The sequence below is a fragment of the Mustela nivalis genome (assembly GCF_964662115.1).
Source record: "Mustela nivalis genome assembly, chromosome: 1".
Classification (NCBI taxonomy): Eukaryota; Metazoa; Chordata; class Mammalia; order Carnivora; family Mustelidae; genus Mustela; species Mustela nivalis.
In genome coordinates this window covers 163,712,312-163,730,274 of record NC_139020.1, presented here as the reverse complement: position 1 = coordinate 163,730,274, position 17,963 = coordinate 163,712,312, and the positions used below count along the sequence as shown (strand labels likewise).

The window sequence follows — 17,963 nt, the reverse complement described above, 5'->3', positions numbered from 1 at the left end:
CACATTAATTGTCCTAAACCCAATATCCAAAATAGTTAAATATCACTGTTAATGCCAACACTCCATTTTGCCAAACCCTTGAAACATAAAAATGTTGTCATTATTTTTTAAAATTTTGTTATTGAGATTTCTCCCTTAAGAAATAATATAACAGTAGCTAAAAATACCTGAGTTCTCAAAACAAAAACAAAAACAAAACAACCCTAAAAACCTGAGTTCTCACACTCAAGCTAGTTTTAGTTGGAGGAAAATGCCAACCAGTTCAGTTATGGTCACCTCCCACTACCAGATCTGTACTTCCTTCCCAATATAATAAACATAGTATGGCAATTAAGAACCTGGGAACAAAGTTCCCCTAGTTGGAAGAAAAGCAAATATGTGTGCAAATCTCGAATGAGGTAAACAGCTGACCACTAATTGCAAAAAAATAAGTGCCACAGGACCAAACATCAATAGTTGGAAGGTGTCCTTGTGGTTGGGAAAAACTGAGCCAAGGTACAACCTTTTATCTCTAGAAACTACAATATGGATTGGACTGTGTATGCATGCTGTTGTAGGGTGGAGACTATGTGCTGTTTATCATTTTATCCCTAGCACTTAGCAGAGGGCCTGGCACAAAATAAGCATTCAATAAATGTTTGTGGAATGAAAGAAATCTGCAACTGTAGCTTACACAGTGTTTCCTAATTTTTGAAAATATGGCCAACTGTAATAAACAACATTTTACACCAATTCCTGGTACTCACAAACACACATATACATAACATAAAAGTTATGAAATAATGCTTTTTAAATTTAGGAAGTACATTCTGATAGTTTCTGTTCTCTTCTGTTTTATTGGACTTTAAAAAATATATTGTTTATTACCCCCTGAATTGATTTAATAATCCACCAGTGAACCAAGACCAGTAGTTTAAAAAGCAGTTTTATATTATTTCTATTTACATTGCTTAACTTACATTCTTAGGCTTTACTAACTAAAGACCACTTTCAAAAATCACAGAATTTTTTTTTTAAATCTAGAAGGATGTTTTGAAAGTATTCATATTCTAGTATTCAACTCTAAAATGTTGTACCAGTGCTGAGTTTACTCTTTTGGGATTCTCTTTGGTCAGTGACGTTAATTATGGGAATTTCCCCAATCAAAAGCAGATTTTCCCTACCTCACACCACGCACATTATTTAACTAAAAATAAATCACAGACCTAAACATAAGAGCTAAAACTATAAAACTCTTAGAATTTGGGAGTAAATTTTTATCACTCTGTATTAGGAACTGATGTGACACCAGAAGAAAAATAGGTAAGTTGGATTTCATTAAAATTAAAAATTCTTCTGTTTTAAATGATGCCAAGAGGAAAGTAAAAAGAACTTACTGGATGGAGGGAAATATTTGTTAATTATATATTTGATAAATAACTTGTATACAGAATATATAAACAAATCTTATAAATTAACAATAAAAATATAAATAACCCAGTTTAAAGAGCAAAGGATTTTATTGGAATTTTCTTCAAGGAGGATATACAAATAGCCAATAAGCACATAAAAAGATGCTTATATGATGAGTCACTAGGGAACTACAAATCAAAATCATGGTGAGGTACCACTTCACACACATCAGGTTGGCTAAAATAAAAAAGACAATAACAAGTGTTAGCAAGAATGTGGAGAAATTGGAATCTACATACATGGCTGATAGGAATGTAGAATGGTGCAGCCACCTTGAAAAACAGGCTGGCAGTTCCTTAAAAAGTTAAACATAGCAATTCTGCTCCTAGGTACATACCCAAGAGAAATGAAAAACATGTGTACACAAAACCTTGATATGAATGTTCATAGCAGCATCATTCCTAAAAGTCAAAAAGTAGGAAAAAACCTGAAAATTCATTAACAATGGATGGATAAACAAAATATGATATAGCCATACAATGAAATATTACCTGACCATAAAAAAGAAAGAAATACCACATAGATGATACATACCACACAGAGGATACCACATAGATGAGCCTCAAAACATTGAGCTAAGTTCAAAGAAGCATGTCACAGAAGACATTATTGTATGATTTCATTTAAATGATACATCCAAAATAGGTTAATCTATGGAGTGGGATGGATTAGTGGTTAGGTAGGGCTACAGGGAATGACTGCTAATGGGTAGGAGGTTTCTTCTGAAATGGTGATGGTGGTACAACTCTGTCAATAAACTGGCAAATACTGCATTATACATTTGAAGCCAGATTGGAACTCTGGAATAATCAAGAAGGATACATGCAGCACTTCTATGCCTGAGTGTAGAATGTTGGCCCTGACAATCTGACTTACCCATACAACAGGCAAAGAATGTCTTATGGTCAACAATTGTTCTCTGGAGTCCCTACAGAGCTGTAGCTCTTCTTGTTTTGGGAGACAAGTAGAAGGACATGAATCTATTGACTTTACCTCTGAACCCTTTTAGAAGTGATACTCATCCTTACAAAATTGTACTTCAAAAATGAGAACCTTCTGCCCTAAAGGGAAAAGAACCAAGCGTCCCCAGAGTTAAGATGCGAAAAAACTAGCAAGCATTCTGGACAAGCAATCAATAAGCTTCTTGAAATCAGTAACTTTATTCATCTTTGCTTCCTCAAGGAGGACCAGGCCGAGAACGGGATGCTCAGTACATGAGATGGGAAGGAGGCACAGGAGGTATGGCCTCAAGTCCAGAAGACCAGAGGCTTTCTGATTGGGCATCTGTGACCCCTCTTGGACGGGTCGTCCCTGAGAGCGGCACGAAAAGTAGCGGCCCGCAGACTACTCAGTACATTTAGGAGGCAGCAGGCCCCAAACTGCTTCTGCAACGTGAGAAGTTGAGATTCCCAAGCCCCGCGTTCCCCCCATCTCCACCCCACCCCATGTGTTCTGATCCCTCAGTGGAGGAAACACCGCTAAAGAATTCAAGAAATTCTGTTAATGAGTTTAAGAAATGCTTTTAATGATTAAAACTAAAACTCAGTCACCTTAAGGGACTAATGAGCACCGCTGTGAAGTACAAATGCAAAAGGAGGGCGCTGAAACTGCGCAGCGCCATTAGGCCCTCAGCTAAAAACCAGATGATCCTAAATGTGATTTAATTTTTTTTTAAAGAATGTCATTAAAAATAACAACTTGGAAAAAAAGACATCTCGCAGAGCGAAGGGTGAGGCACAGTGGAGTGGAGACGGAAGGCGGGCTCCGGAATCCCGCACCTCGGACTGATCCCAGACGTGACCGTGGGCACCTCTCTAAGCCCTGTCCAGGTGCCGGCTTGGTAAAATGGGACCATTTCTGGGCCGCCTCCCAGCGGCGGCTGGGAGGAACAAGCGAGGCCGGATCGAGTGGGCGCGCGCCAAGGCAACCCCAGCGGCCAGGGGCCCTACTGTGCGCCACGCGGCTGGCGCCCCGCGCCGCGCGCTCCCCGCCCCCGCGCCGCGCCCGCCCCCGCGCCGCGCCGCGCCCGCCCCCGGCCCGGCTCGGCCTCGGGCAGGCGGGGCCGACCGCACTCGGAGCGGTAACCCGCGCCCGCGTCGGAGTCGCCGCCTGGGGCGCTCGGGTCGGCCGCCGGGACGCCGGAGCCGGGCGCTGCCGCCGCCGCAGGTCAGTATTGGGGCGCGGGGCGGTGCTGGGGGCCTGGAGGGCGGGGAAGCGGCGAGGGGTCGGGGTCCGAGGAGGGCCGTGGCTGCGGCGTCGAGGTCGGAGGGGACCGCGGCGGACAGGTCCCGGCTGAGGGTCGCGGACGCGCTGAGGTGTCCCGGCACAGAGCGAGCCGGCCGGGCGGTGGAGGGCATGGGCTGCACGCGAGACGCGCCACAGGGAGCGGCGGCCGCGCACCGGGACACGCCGGGCGTGCGTCCGACGCTCCCGGGACAGGCTCCTTCGAGGGAGCGCCTGGTCGGAGTCTGAAAGAACCGGGGACCTCCGAGTCCCCGGCGAGGGTGCGCAGGCGTTCGGGAGGCGCTCGAGGGGAACTTTAGGACCGAAACACGGGCTCCGGTGCCTCTTCGTCCCGCCGCCGCGGAGTCTCGTGCTCGGTCTCTAGAGCCCTGGCGGCGGTCTCTGTGAGGGTCGGGGTGACAGATAAGCGAGGGGCACCCTCGAGGTCACCTAGCCCCAGTGCCCTTGAGCGCTGAGCTGGCCGTCAGCCTAGTGGAGAGGCTGGGATGTGGGCCGGATTCCCCGGGGTTGTACGGGATGGAGAAGGCGTGCGTCCTCCGCCCCACCCCCGGTGTTTGGAAAGGTGGCATCGCCGGGCTGGGGGTTCCCACACGTGCGGCGCCTCACTGCCGGCTCCGTGTACTCTCCCGGAGGTAGCGAGAGGCAGGTAGCTTAAACAGAAAGCACAGGTCCCTGAATGCAGGGGGTGGGAAGTGGGTGTGTAGTTGTGGTACTGTCTGCCTCGGTATTTGGGGGAGGAGCCTAAGGTAAGGAGGCAGAAACTGGGAGTAACCTATTCGCTGCTTTTATATAAGGTCAGTTGTTAGGTAAGGTAGGGGCCTTTACCTCTGCTGGTTTTCAGAAGGCTGCATTTCTAAATTCTTCTTGTTAGCTTCCGTTGCTTAGGTGAGTCGCCTCACTCTGATTGCGTTTTGTTGAAATGTGTTGGTGTGTCCAAAATTTGCGAGATGATGATGACGACGATTGATTGTAGTATATCGTTAGTATTTGGCCGTGCTCTTGTTTGAGCCTAAGAATCGAAATCTCTTGGGTCTAAGGATAATTCACCATTGTCTTGGGAAAAGTAGTGTCAATTTTAGGAGAAATAAAGTAAAAAAAAAAAATAGTGATCTGTCAGGAAGAAGTTAAAGTTTGTTTGTTTTTCCTTTTCAAGTTTGGGGGATGAAATGTAAAATTAATTTTGTTTATATTATCATCTGAAAACAAAACCAGGAAAGATGCTGAACTGAGTTGCAGGAACCCTACTGCTGGAGAAGCTCCTCATTTTGAAGTACATTATTTTAATGTCCGCTGTTTTTTTTTTTTTTTAATCATTCATGAAATAGATTTTAACCAGAGATGTTGAGAGAATAGTGAAATAACTTACTCTTTAAAAGTACCCAGGCACATCTTTTTCCACAAATCTCAGGTGTGCTCTGGTAGTCTCCCATCAATAGCTGAGAGATCGATCACTGACTGAAAGTAGAACCAAACTGATGGTGTTAGATGATTTAGGAAACCCTTCTGGAATGGAGACTGACATAGACATTACCTGGGGCTTCTCTTTTAAAGAAGTTCTTTGCACTCTTATGAATGTTTTATGGGAGACACACATGTTACCAGTTAGCATTCTGAGGGATGTTTCAACTCTTTTTTTTTTTTTTTTTTGAGGGATGTTTCAAGAGAACCTGTTCAAGTTTTAACATAATTTTTTGTGTTGTCTATTTTCACTCAGATTCACAGATTCATTCTGCAGTTAATATAGTGCCATAGTATTCTTTAGTAATTAAAATTTAAAACTAATGTCGTGTTAGCCAAAAAAATGAAGTTTGTTACTAAATCATCTATTTTTGCCTTACTTCACATAATTTTTCTCCTTTATTTATATTATATGATATGTGATACTTCACTTGCTAGTGATTATATCTTTAAACATCTTAGAATCAACTAGTGACCATCTCACCCTTTTATAATTCACTGGGACGGGAAAAAAAAAGTGGTTATTTCATTTTTAAATAAAAATTCTTTTTCACATTGAATAGTTTCTAGTCTTTATAAAAACTATAATAGCATGGCATTGTTGTCGTATAAAGATTTGAAGAACTCTGGGCTAAGACTTTTGGGCATTGTTTTTTCATTCTTTTACATTTAAAAGAATGTAATTTTTAAAAAAGTAAAAATCAAGTGTCTGCCAGCATCATATTCTTTATTACACTTAAAATATTTTGAAAATATTTTTGTGATTGGTTGTTTTTAATGATTAAATACAGTTTTCTTTAAAGGGATAAATTTCCTTAGTATTCACTTCCCTGTGTATTTCAGAATTATGTTTAAACAATATGTCATAATTTTTAAAAATCACTATTAATTTCCAAATCCCCTGACATTTAAAATTTATACAAGAGACAAAGTCTGACTTTAGGAATATGAATTAGAAGTGCATTACTGATCACGGCTAATTGCTTTTCATAAGTTAGAGGACTATAAACAAATACTTATTTTCTCTCTTCTGTAATTATCTGAAAATAAGCTGTTTGCCACTAATCTTAACTATGAAGATAATCATGCATGTGAAAGCTGTGTGTCAGCCGCTGCTGTGAAAACATACACCAGTATTGATATATTTCATTTAGTTTTCAGATTGTGAAGTGGTTAATAACAAGAGACTTTCATGAAACATGGAAAAAGTGTTAAATTAATACTTTACAAATGTTTTCCTATACTTTTACTTCTTTCACAGGATGTATGTATGTATCTATATGCTAACGGATAACACAGAAGATGTCATCCTTCTAATTTGTGGGTGACCTGATGAATTCATTTTCACTTGAACTTGGGAATATATGTCCTAAGGTGTAGCAAAATGTGCTAGAAGATATTTTTGGTCTCACAGGTTTCCACTAAATAAATACCAGTTGTAGAGGATTTTTAAAAAATCACTAATCAAGAAAACTTGATTTAAGTCGCAAGTCTATAAATGTAAACATATGCTCCCCACCTTAAAACAAACTGAACTTCTAAGTTGCTTTTCTTATTTTTCCTAGCAGATCCCAACATTAGGGTAGTTGAGGCCTAAAAACAACAAAAAGGGCAGCGGTTTTAAGTGCTTATGAAGGTCCTTTGAAACTGATATAATTTAATTCCACCAAAGTACCGTAAGATCTGTGAGTAGCCATCTTGCAAGTGTAGACAGCTCCTACATATCATACTTCAGTTAGTTTCATAACATTCTAGATAAAAATTTTAAATTGACGATTATTTGAAATCTTCCTGGAGTTTCTTATTTACTATTTGTATTTTATCACAATACAGAGGTATATTTTGAAAAGTTATATGGCATATGTTTTAGAGCTTATTTAATAAAAATGTCACATTTTCATTTTTATTTACCTAAAATACTTACATTGGTTGTTAGAAGGAAATTGATTCAAATACAATAGGCCATATTTTGGATATAACTTTTGTAGATGTTAAGCCAAAAACTGTCACCAATAGTAGTATATAGTATACAGTATATACATGAATTATTTGGTTTTTTTGAAGTTTATATAAGAAATATTTTTCTTCAACAATCAATACATACTAACATTTTAATACTGAATATTTAATTCAGAATATAAATGTTTACATTTCTCACAGTTTAGTTATTACAGTGGGGTGAGTCACTTGTACTTTTTCTCCCCTCCCATTGCTAAGCAGGCCCGACCCTGCTTAGTTTCCAAGATCAGATGAGCTCCCACGCAGTTAGGGTGGTAATGGCCATCTACTTTCTGACTGTCCATGTCCTCATCTGTGAAATGGGAAAAGTATTGTAATTACTGTTCTATGCTTTTTTTTTTTTTTTTGGTATGATTTTAAGACTTTATCAGCAAAACTGTGTATCTTAAAAGATAAGACCTTGCCCTGAATTTAACTGAGTAGATATTTTAAAGAGAACCTTCATGGGTATTCATGTCAACTCTTGTACAAATGCTGATGGTTCACTTTGGCACAAATTTTGAGATCATTGTTATGAATGAACTGAAGAGGGGCTCCTGGGTGGTTTAGTCAGTTGAACAACTGACTCTTGATCTCAGCTCAGGTCTTTATCTTAGGGTTGTGAGTTCAAGCCTATTGGGCTCCACACTGGGCGTGGAGCATACTTAAAAAAAAAAAATCCACAATAATAAAGAATGAGCTAAAGATAATGTTTGCTGGGTGGTGATCTATCTATTAAATGTTTCTGGAAGTATTTCATATTCAATTTAAAATTGTATTTCTTATTTCCTGGTGATTTTGGATAAAAAATCGGATGACTATTTTTTGTTGTCGTTGTTGTTTTACTGTTATTATCTTTGTGAGTCCTTTGTAGACACAGTGTGAATCCTCTTTTGTCAACATTGTGTGTCTATTGCGGTCTAGGTGTAGATTGTACTTTTATTTGATAAAGTTTTGTTCTTTATGTATTTTTATGGCGCACGCTGTGGGTACTTAATGTATGTTACCCAGGAGCAGGTTTGTTTTATCATGAGGCCTATGAACCTTCGGATCAAATGACAATTCGGTATCTCAGACTAAAAGACTAAACAGTGACCTGGGGGTGCCTGGATGGCTCAGTGGGTTAAAACCTCTGCCTTCAGCTCAGGTCATGATCCCAGGGTCCTGGGATCGAGCCCCGCATCAGGCTCTCTGCTCCGCAGGGAGCCTGCTTCCTCCTCTCTCTGCCTGCCTCTGCTTACTTGTGATCTCTCTGTCAAATAAATAAAATCTTTAAAAATAAATAAATAAATAAACAGTGACCTGTACTTGTAAAAACTGGATCTTTTCCTAACAAGCTATAACCAAAAATAGGCTTATAGAAGCTTGAAACTGAGGATGCCTCTTAATAGCCCCCCCCCCCCAGTTTACTAGTAGGGCATAATTGGACAAGCATATAATTAATCATGCATCAATCCAAATAATCATTTTAAATTCTACTTACAAATTATTAATTAATGCATTTTATTGTGAAGCGTCTCTTCTACAAGAAAGTAAGGGACTGGGATCCAGGTCTGAACGCCATTCTGTTCCTGGAATGTGGAGCTGCAGAGCCCATGTAGGGACATGACTAAAGGGGTGAGGAGACAGCGGGCAAAGAAAGGTTTAGGCCAGTGCCTATAGGTGAGTGTTCCCTTTTCCATGGGTTCCCCTTTGGGGTGGGGAGTAGGGAGCAATATTAGCGTCTGCTGTTGTCATAGTAGCTGTGCTTTCTCAGTCATGGCTGTAGCTTCAGCTCTTCCAGGGACCAGGCCGTTCTCAATTTGAAAATCTTTTTTGTGACCGGGTGTACTGAATCCCTTCTCCCCCCTGTGATTTCTCAGATATGAAGGAATGAAATGATGTCATCAGTTCATGCAACAAGAATCAATGAAAATTGAGACTTAAAACTTCATGATCGGGATTTAAACTGGATCATATATTGTTTTAGTTCAATTTGATTCAGTATCTGTTTAGGAAACATTTTTATTCCACTTCATGGCTTTTAGAAAATAAATTCATTGCTAGTTTAACTGATTCACTATTTTGAGGAAACACTCTAACTTGTAGACTCATCTAAGAGAGAGAGTTAACAATGTGGATAAGACTTACTGAGACAGGGGTGCATGGATGGTTCAGTTGTTAGGTGTCTGCCTTTGGCTCAGGTCATGATCTCAGGATCCTGGGATTAAGCCTGGAATTGGGCTCCCTGCTCAGTGGGGCGCTCCCTCTCCCACTCCCTCTCCCGCTGCCACTCACAAGCTCCCCCTGCTTGTACAGGCTGCCCCCACTGTCTCAAATAAATAAAATCTTAAAAAAAAAAAAAAAAAAAAGGCTTACCGAGACAAATTAGGCTTACCGAGACAAATTTTCTGACCTTCTGGAAAGAGTTCATATTAGCATAAACCTGGGGTGTGAATTCCTTCACCATTTACCACAGATAAGGAGAAGGGAGATATGAGGGAGGTAGAAAAACAGGGAAATACCCTGAGTAGGAGTATAAGAGATCTGTGTTGGTCAACTCCCACAATCATCAGATTGTAGTTACTGTGCATAGACCTCAAATATAAGGTTGGTTTCTAAGAATTTACTCTGTTCCTCAATGACTTCATAGAGTTTTAAAATAGCTTTAAATTCTAAAGTTGCCACCTAGCACTGTTATTCTCTCTGGCTGTAAAAGTTGCCTCAGGGGAGAATCTGGGAAAGTGAATGGAAAAAGGATATTCGTACCCTGTATGTTTAAGGAATAAATTTTCCTTTATAGGGAAGGCAGTAGGGAAACATACCTGTCAGGCTGCCTGAGTACAATGATGAAGTGCTGGAAAGAACCCCTTAATTCTGACCCCACCCCACTGGCTGTCATTCCCCCTCTAAAATTATATTTGTCATTTGAAAGTTTGAAGTCCACTTTCAAAATGCCAATATTCCTAGCAGAGTTAGTTCTTTAAATCACTGTCACCAAAAAATGGAGACGTTAGTTCCTAGTTTCCCTGCTACCTGAAAACAAGGCCTTTAGAGAATAGACAACACATGTGGGAGTTTAAAAAGAAGTGATCTGGACAAGGAAAAATAAAATAAAAATGATTCATGTTTCAGTTTCCCCATAAACCAGCTTCTATGAAACCAAATAAGAAAATAACCATTGGAACTAGCAGTGGTAGGAAAGGATAGATTCCCCCATACATGCCTTTGTTTTTCTCTTAAAGATCAATACAAGTCTTCCTTGAACCATTTTTTTCCCTCAAAGAAAACAAATTGTTATTCCCCAGCATCAACATTCCTAGGAAATGTTCTCAAAATTAAGGTTATGAGTTAGTAGTTGGCAATCAAATATCTGAATATAACTTCTTATTATGTCTTTTTATTTTCTCTGTGATGCTAGACAAATGATCTAGTGTCTCCATGAGTTCTTCCAGATGTTTAAAGTAGCGTCCTAGTATATTGAAATGAGGGGAACATTTCAATCACATCAGAAAAATGTATACTGAAGTATAAATAATGCTTAATGCTTTTGCAGATCCATTGATCATAAAACTTAACACGTGCTTTATTTTTTTAAAATTTTTTGCTCAAAAATTGTTATGGCAAGCCAACACATCTCTGATAGTAGTAGAAGATTACTAACTATGACAAAATCAAGTTCATTAATTCTTTGAGTCAGCTGCTAGGTAGTGTTTAACAGTTAGGATTGGGCTACCCTCATGCCCATGACTGAGCACATTGCTTTCTTGTTCACTTTTTCCACAGTGTTGAAGAAGTCAGAATCTAAAGCAGAGAATCTTGGAGTCCTACCTTACTAAACTTTGTTCTTTTCTATCAGTTGGTAATTATTGGTGTAAACAAACAAGTTTTTGATTGCATGTGGAAAAGTGCTTAAATTTTTTCCCCTTGCTTTATGTAGTGGATAGAGTTTATGAAAGAGAGCAAACATGAATGGGGTATATATAAATGAAGAAAATACTTTAACAAATTATTTGCATATGCCAAAATCCAGAAGAGTGAAGAAAATACCCAGGCATTTGCCAATGTAGGATTACTACATGTTTTCCTAAAGTATTTGGAACTAATTAGAAACATCCTAGCTTTATTTAAAGATAATATAAAATATTTTTAAACTTTCCTTTTAATGAGGTCCAAATTCGTTGGTGTTTAGGACTAGAGCAGAAGAATGTCTACAAAAAGATAGATTATTAGTTTCTTGAAGCAGGTACTAATCGAGTTTCATTTATCTTCCTGTCTCCAGCATCTAGCACAATATTTAGTACACATTCAGTAAATGTTTTAAAAAGGATAAAGAACTCATTGGTGCCTGGGTGGCTCAGTTGGTAAAGCATCTGCCTTTGGCTCGGGTCATGATCCAGGGTCCTGGGATCAAGTCCCGCATCAGACCCCCTGTTCTGCGGGGGAGCCTGCTTCTCCGTCTGCCTCTGCCTCTCTGTCTCTCATGAATAAATAGAATGTTTTTGTTTTTGTTTTTAAAAGGGTGAAGAAATCATCTAAGGCAGTGGTTCTCAAGTGTGGTCCTTGGACCAGCAGCATCAGCATTATCTGGGAACTTGGTAGAAATGTAAATTCTCAGGCCACACCCAGACCTACTGAGTCAGAAACTCTGGGGATGTGTTTTCACAGGCTCTCCAGGGGATTCTGATGGATACTATTTTGGAACCCCCTTGTTCTTGCATCCCATATAATGGCCTGGCCCTGTTGATCAGTGCACTTAGTTTGGATTATTTTTAGTAGGCTTTACCCTTGCCTATAGTTAAGTTCTTTGCTGTATTCTCCCTTTGATAGACTCTTTTGGGATCATCCCATAAAATTAACCTCTTTGGCTTGGCATTGTATTACTTAAAGAAGGTCAGTATTGTCAGTAAGCTTGTGTCACGAGAAGCTAGCCAGCTCACTTGTAGTCTGAGCATCACTGGTTCTTCTTACCTTAGAATGGTTGCTAGGAATCCTGAGCCTCCAGGATCAAAGACAAAACTTTGGGACTGGATTTTATAAGATCACCAAGGATGAGTCACCCCTAGAGGATCCATGTTAAACAGACTTACAAGATATGGGTATAAGCTCCAATTCTGGTTTAGTAAAAGTAGAAAATCCATATTTTCTTGTGATTATTAGTGATGGTTTTTTTTTTAAATTCTAAAATTCTTTAGTTCTGGAATTAAAGAAACTTGTACTCCTGTATTTCTGATGTCACTGTGATTGAATTCAGGGTGCTTAAAAAGCAGTTGGGCAGTATATCACACACTGAGATGTTTGTTATACCTCTACTTCCGGAACATTTCCCGAAGACGTGGAGGATATAGGGAAAGCAATATACCCAAAGACTTTCATAAGAGCAATGTTATAGGAACCAATATTTAGAAGTAACTTAAATATTCAATAACAAGAGAATAGTTAAGTAAATTATGGTATGATTACTAGGTGGAATATGATATCATCATTAGTGACAATTTAGAAATGATAATAAATCTGAAAAATATTAACTAAAGTAGCATAAAAGTGTATATGCGCTATTGATTGCAATCTTATATAAATATATGTATATAAAAAAATCTGGAAGGGAAGGAATATCTAAAACTTACTACAGTTATATTAAGTAGTGAGATCATGGAGGGCTTTTAAAAATTTTTATATTTTTCTCTCTTTCTCAAAGTTCAGCCAGTAATATAAAATTATTTCTGAAACTAAGAACATATGTTTATAGCTTTTCTGTTTTTTAGTATGTCTTTAATTCTGATTAGTAAAAATCAAGACAAAGAGTTGATTAAACATCGAGAATCCTCTACCTATGTCCTGAAAGCCATTGACAATAACGTAAGGTACCACATGAATTCTTTTTGGTTATACCCAATTTTATTTCATACTTAATTTTATTTCACATATTGGACTTCTCTGTACTCTTTGTTTGACTAACTAACCTCTATCGGGGAGGAGAAAAATGTCCCATCTCTGTTACAGTCTCTTAATTTTCTCATTCATACATCAGATTTGATTTTGTTTATTTCTTTGGGCCTACACTCGCTATTTGATCTTTAGCGTACACTGACAACACAGAATTTTTAAAAAGTAGTTTCTGGAATTATTTTGATTTAAAGCCACCCTTTTAAAATTTTTTTCTTAAAAAATATGTATGTCTATTTTTTTTTTTTATAAAAATAAATGATTCCATGGTAGGGTAGTTATTGATAGCAAGGGAATTCAGGTTTCTAAAACTCTAGTCAGGCTTCTGAGTGAACACTGTAAAAGGCATATTTTTAATATATAACATATTTAATATACTATGTAAATATACATACACAGAGAAAGACTTTATTTATATACACATATGTGTGCGCACACACACATAAACGGAGCAGTAACCTTTGAATTAATTAATTTTTCCTTTTTTCTGTTGCATTGTTCTAGAAATCCCAAAGGGAAAATTAAGTGGTTTTGCCTTTGACCCAGGTCACAGGTTGCATTTTTCTTGTCAATTTCTTTGGAACTTCTTTTGAGAAGTTTATATCAGCTTGATGTCTTCAGAATAACCATTATCTGAATGAAGACAGAGTTTTAAAAACTTCTAAAAATTTTTTGTCAGGGATATTGAATTTTTCTCTCTTCTTTCTGCCTCCTCCATTTCTGCTGATTTAGTCCTCAATTTGTTCAGCAAATATCTATTGAGCTCCTCCTTTGTGCCAAGACTATTTTAGAGAAGAAGGAAAAAGCAATCAACAAATTCCATCTCCCCTGGAGTTTACAATTATTGCTAACTAGATTTAACAAGAAGAGTAGTGGGAGAGGTGATATCTAAGAGAAGCCCACAGTTTTGGCCTTTCCCCTGTGACAAGACAGCATTGCTGGACCAACACAGAGTCGGTGGCTATCTTTGAATTGGTTGTGAATGGAGGAGAACCTGCATCCTTGAATATTTTTCCTGGATCCCTTATTACTATATTATTTTAAGTTATATGTATGCATTGTGTGTTATGTATAATGAGACACATTACTTTGTGTCTCTCTCAGTAACAAATTTACTAACAAAGGAGGTAGAGTGCATCTTTTGTTAATAAGGTATTACTGTTATTGAAAATCCAAAGGACAAAGTGATTATTTACTTTGCAGAAGGATTATTTATTTTATGTTCTCACAGTGACTATATGTAAAGGTGAGCTATGCAAGTGAATTTGTAACCCCGTTTCCAAAATATTATTTATACTTAATAGAAATATAAAACAAAGTTCATTGGGACTATCTGGTTAAAATTAAAAACAAAAACAAACCAACAACACTCTTTTTCCCCCTGGGAAATAAAGTTAGCTACTTTTCTTTAAAAGCCTGTGAAGAACTTTTACATATTTAGAATATAATATTTGAGTAAAAAGGAGATCCAGATATTATTTCAACTGTGCCTCCTTTGGTCAAATTACTTAATACAGCTATTTCCAAATTCCATATTCACATACAGATTGTCTCCCATTTTAGTTCTGATGTTACAGTGACAGAAAATATTTTATTGACCACTTAAAAATAAGTTCTGAACCACATGACAGTTTGGGGAATCATGGGACGAATACACTTTGAAGGAATTTATGTGAAGTACAGTTAATCCATTCATATGTAGACTGACATGGCAAAGTAGAGTAGGGTTTACTTCAGATATAACCAAAATTCTCCAGTTTTGCAGATTTTGCTATAGTTTATTCAATTTCACAAACTCCACAGACATTTAATGAATGACTGCTTGCTTTTCAATACTAGATATTCTTACATAGGAAGGAAAATCTGCCGACTTGGAAACATGGCCAGAGGGTCAGACTAATGCTTCTCAGTCTTGAGAGTACACCACACTGGGTCTCTGTAAACCAGCATCTAGCACTAGGGAGGCAAATTACCACAGCTCAGTAAAAGCTGAGAAAATACCTAAGCAGGTTAACACAGCATATTGGTTTGGTGTGCGTCTTTAAGCCATGCACATGATTCATTCTGTGTAATTCACTGTGTCTGCTGGAACAATCTAGGATCCTGACAAAGCACCATACAGACACACAATTAATTTGTCTTTATTATGCACATGAAGTTTTTAAAGGTGAGGTTGATTTCTGTTGTCATACAACACATGTGTAAAATATTTATACTGGCCACTAGCTTTCGAATTCAGAAAATGCAAACTAATTTTAATCTCAGCTGAAGTAAAACGATTAGAAGGCAGATCTACCCTGAAATGTGATTTAATGTGTTCCATATTCTGGATTACACATTTTATTTGCTGATTCTTTGCTGTCATGTCTTATAATTTTTCTGCACAACTTCTGTGTACCAAGCAAAATTGTTAATTCAGAGGACAGAAATGATGTAGTTCTTATTCCTCTTACATACGTATGTACTACATACTTTTCCTAATTCATGGTCTATAGTGTAGGGAACTGGATATATTATCAGTGCTTTATAAATACTTCTAAACTTAATTTCCCTAATTCATAGCCTGTAGCATGGGGGGCTGGGTGCATCCAAAGTACTTTATAAATAATTTTAAACTTGATTTGATTCTGAGGACAAGTTTATGCTTTTTTAGGGTCACTTGTTTGGGATTCTCAGTGCTGCTATTCTCTACATATTAAAGGAATTCCCTCAGTTACTCTCTAAAATGTTAATTTGTGGGGCGCCTGGACACCTGGGTAGCTCATTGGGTTAAAGCCTCTGCTTCGGCTCAGGTCTTGATCCCAGAGTCCTGGGATCAAGCCCCACATCGCATCGGGCTCTCTGCTCCTCAGGGAGCCTGCTTCCTCCTCTCTCTCTGCCTGTCAAATAAATGATCTCTGTTTGTCAAATAAATAAATAAAATCTTTAAAAAAAAAAAAGAAAAGAAAAGAAAGTCTTGAAAAGATAAAATAAAATGTTAATTTGTATTTTATTTAACATTTTTAATGATACATAATAATTTGAAATTAATGCCAGAAGATATTTCCATTTTACTATTCTAAAGCAGGCAAAATGGGATATGAAAAGGGGGAAAAAATGTTAATTATAGACTTCAGCATTCTATGTTGGATCTTTTAGTTGTTCTGGTCAGAAAAACAGGTTTTAAATGGCCTAAGGGCCAGAGCACTGTTTTACATTCCTGTTTGGAGGCTTCCAACGGCAACTGTAAGATTCTATTTAGTAGTACAACTGGAGAAAAGCTCATAATAATGTACAATAGAAAATGTCATTTAGACTTATTACTCAGGCATAAAATAAACAGGTTCCTTTCCAGATATTTCATGAAGTATTAGATTAAGCACTATCAAGTTTTGGCCTATTAATTTGTTTATAATATGCAAAATAATTTAATCATTCTATTTCCTATATGAATCACAAGTACTATCGTCATCATTATTTAACAGTTAATCTCCTTTCACAAGGCAGATAGGGGTTTATGAGCAACTTTAAATAAAAATGCCAAAGAAACTGATTTACATATAAAAGAAAAGCAAATAGAGGAACCTTTTCTTACATGGCTTTGTGGCATCTCTGCCCACCCCCTCTTCTCCGCAGTCCCTCATCTGTGGCAGTAGAAGGAAGATAGGAGTCTCATAGCCAAAGATCAATGCAGGGAATTTGTACCCTATCCAGCTTTGGGCAGCCTGCCATTATCCTTCTGCAACCACACCTATTCACCTCCCACTAGGGCAAAGAAGGGCCCGACAGACACGATACCAGAGAGAAGCAAAATGGTAGGGAGGGTAGAGCTTGATAAAATGAAAGATGAAGAAGTGAAATGGGTTTGACGCTTTCTCTCATTAACGATCCAGACTTCAGTTTCCTCATTTTGTTACTCATTTCTATGTGGCTGGACACAGTGGATTGCACACATGTTCAACTATGTTCTAGGCAAAAAGGGAGACAGGAAGAAGGAGATTATAATCTACATGAATCAAAATGGGGTAAAATTCAAACATAGAATTTATATGGTTAAGAGCTAGAAAATAAAACAAGTAAGACAGAAAACAAATGCAACAAAAATTCACAGAATGGTGGATCAGTGTGGCGTGGACGGTATACCCTGAAAAAACCATGTAGAGAAGGGAAGGTTTAAACTAGACTGGAGAAGTTAGGAGATTGAAAGTGTAACCTCATGGTGGGGAATAAACCTAAAAAATATGCAGAAAAAGAAACAAAGAAGGGAACTAAAGTAGGATTCCTTTAATATGAAATATCCAGAATAGGCAAATCCATAGAGAAAGAAAGCAGATTAGTGGTTGCCAGGGCCTGGGGGGAAGGGGGAAAGGGGAGGGACTGCTTAATGGGTACAGGATTTCCTTTTGAGGTGATTAAAATGTTTTGGAACTAGATAGAGGTGCTGGTTGCACAGCTTGAAGAATGTGCTTAATACCACTGAGTTGTGCACTTTAAAATAGTTAATTTTGTGTTCTGTGAATTTTGCCCCATAAAACAACAACAACAACAAAACAAAAAGTTTAGGGTTTGAGGCAGCCTAAAAGGAGGGGAAAGGAATTTCCAGTGTAAGAAAACAAAGTCTGGAATAGTGCGTAAGCATGGATTGAAGGAAACTCTGCCGAGATCGATGCATTTGAAGTGAATGTAGCACGTGTATGTGAGTAGGAGAAATATGGCTGGAGACAGAGATTTTAGGTCAGATGAGAAAGGGTCTGGAATGCAGGCAAAGGAGTGTGGGTTTTATCTTATAAGGAGTGGTGAGATTCCAGGTCTTGAGAAAAAGAGTGAGATGATTTAATCAGGAGATTAATTTGGCAGTAGTGTGCAGGGAAAACAGGAGGCTATCGCAACATCTGGACATAAAATGA

At 38.3% G+C, this 17,963-nt stretch overlaps 1 protein-coding gene across 4 annotated transcripts in view; it reads left to right on the top strand.

The window, feature by feature from the left end:
• The first annotated feature begins 3,470 nt into the window (after positions 1-3,470).
• Positions 3,471-17,963, top strand: part of PPARG (peroxisome proliferator activated receptor gamma) — a 129,938-nt gene continuing 115,445 nt past the window's right edge. Inside the window, exon 1 of one of the 4 annotated variants that reach the window (XM_082749130.1) lies at positions 3,471-3,618. The gene's annotated coding sequence lies outside the window, so the exon portion shown is untranslated. Of the gene's footprint in view, positions 3,619-3,710; positions 4,582-17,963 lie in introns of those variants that run through there. The other 3 variants (XM_082749127.1, XM_082749129.1, XM_082749128.1) reach the window with 3 other exon arrangements.